The following is a 2533-nucleotide window of genomic DNA, read 5'->3' on the forward strand; positions in this document are numbered from 1 at the left end:
TCGGCTTTCCACAAAGCCCCAACTTGTAAACATGGAATATAAAGTCTTATACAATGAGGTGTGAACAAGCTTTCCAATCACATTACTCATTAATGCTTTTCATGACACCTTCACTTGAGTAAAAACAATGAACTGCTACAGTTAACTGTTTTTGTACTGATCTCCACCTCTGTGCCTGTTACTTTTCCTATCCTGTCAACCTGCTGAAAATTCCTCCTTCAACATCCACTTCAAATGTATACCTTATATGAAATGAAATTAATTTTCTCTCAGAATTTCCATTGCACTTTACATTTCTATAGGTAAAAAGGTATTTTGGTCAACTACATTGCTAGACAACTCTGCTTATAATAGGGATGGTTTCTTTTTTATTACACTGTATCTTGAATGGGAGGAACTACAAATTAACTGTAAATGCCTCAGAGAAACAGCATGCTTGAAGGTTCCCTGGGTGTGGTTATTCTTGCTCATTAGGGCAGGTCGAGGAATCTCTAAGAATCAGGTTCTTCAGGCTTCCCCGGTAGCACAGTGGTTGAAAATCCGCCTGCCAATGCAGGGGACACGGGTTCGATCCCTGGTCCGAGAAGATCCCACATGCTGCGGAGCAACTAAGCTCGTGTGCCACAACTACTGAGCCTGTGCTCTAGAGCCCGTGAGCCACAACTACTGAGCCCACGTGCCGCAACTACTAAAGCCCGCGCGCCTAGAGCCTGTGCTCCACAATGAGAAAAGCCACTGCAATGAGAAGCCCGCGCACCGCAACGAAGAGTAGCCTCCACTCACCACAACCAGAGAAAGCCCGCATGCAGCAATGAAGACCCAACACAGCCAAAAATAAATAAATTAATTTAATTAAAAAGAAAAAAAAAAGAATCACGTTCTTCATAGGTTCACACTATTTCTGCCCTATCATTGTGAAGATTATTTCTTAGAATATTAGGTCCATTATAAAATGCTATAAAATGAAAATATTTTACTAGGATCATATTCTAAAATATAGTAGCCATTTTTGTACAAAATTTTGTTCAGCATTTAAAAAAATCATCAGTATCTAACAGTGCATAGAAAACTAAGATCTGTAATATATGAAGAAAAAAATGACAGATAAATCAGATTGTGCCTTTTATGTCTCATCTAGTAGATACCACCCTGATAAATAGAGAAGTACCTAATCAGATGAATGAGTACACTGCACACCTATGTGGTCTCACTGACAACTGAATCTATGAGACTTTTACTTACTCCCTTCTGGTTTGTTTTTTGGCATGTAAGTTTTGTTGTGGAACACAACACACAAGCAAGAGGAAAGAAAGAAAATTTAAAGATTTAATAAAAATAGTTAATATTGCCTCTTTCATGCTATATTGCCTCTTACATAAATAAGACATGTAAATCTTTACAGAGTAAACTGCAAGGGACTCTGCCTCCCACCCACAAATTCTTCACTGCAATAGTATTTTATTTCAACTTCTAAAGGAATTACTAAGACCCAAGTAAGTTTAAATTAGCCTGGCTTCAGCATATACAACACATATAGCAATTTTTAAACCTTTTAAAGCAATAGTAAAGAGTACTCCTATGGTATATGTGATATATACCTTTGACTACCTCCTTGAGGAAGAAGTGCATTTGAGGATTCAACCCAAATAAATTAAGGCCCCTTGAACAGACTTCCCTCAATTGCTCCTACTACTATTTACATGGTTAACCTCCAACTACCTACAATTTCCCCAAGCAGATATTCCTTCTTAATTTTGTTTTACTAAAGCTAAATTATTAAAATAATTTTTGTGGGACTTCCCTGGTGGCACAGTGGTTAAGATTCCGCACTCCCAATGCAGGGGGCCTGGGTTTGATCCCTAGTCAGGGACCTAGATCCCACATGCATGCCGCAACTAAGACTTCACATGCCATAACTAAGGAGTCCACAAGCCACAACTAAGGAGCCCGCCTGCCACAACTAAGACCCAGTGCAACCAAATAAATAAATAGAATAGAATAAAATAATTTTTGCAAGAATGGGCAAAGATAAAGAATTGGACAGTAGTTCGAAGCAAAAAATAAAATTTGTACCTCTAAGACTCTGTTCAACTGGTAGAGATACAGATAGAAGTATATCGTATATGAAAGATATAATGTATAATCTAAAGTGGATAAAGTGGCCACAGCTAAATGGATGGACAAAACCCCCATTATGTTATAGTTTTGGAATATTATAAATAAAAATCGGCATCAAGCAAAATTTCTATTTTAGTTGCTGTTTATGCTTATACCTATAATATACGTAACAATTATTCTCTCTACTCCTTAGGTTCTTCTACTCATGTTTAAAAAAAAACACTAATTAAAATAATGCTATAAGGCCATTAAAAGCATTGTAACTAATTATTTAAAATATAGAAATATATTTGACATAATATTGAGAAAAATACAAAATGATGACTACAGTTATATAAAAATTTGTATGCACAAGAGGAGTGGAAAATGTAAAAACAATGAAAATAATTCTTGGAAGTAGTGAGATTGAATCTCT

At 36.3% G+C, this 2533-nt stretch overlaps 1 protein-coding gene across 1 annotated transcript in view; it reads right to left on the reverse strand.

Annotated features, from left to right (window-relative positions):
- The window catches only part of METTL14 (methyltransferase 14, N6-adenosine-methyltransferase non-catalytic subunit), a 39225-nt gene that overhangs the window by 1169 nt on the left and 35523 nt on the right, over positions 1 to 2533 (reverse strand). The window lies entirely within an intron of this gene.

This window comes from Lipotes vexillifer, unplaced genomic scaffold (genome assembly GCF_000442215.2).
Source record: "Lipotes vexillifer unplaced genomic scaffold, Lipotes_vexillifer_v1.1 scaffold231, whole genome shotgun sequence".
Lineage (NCBI taxonomy): Eukaryota > Metazoa > Chordata > Mammalia > Artiodactyla > Lipotidae > Lipotes > Lipotes vexillifer.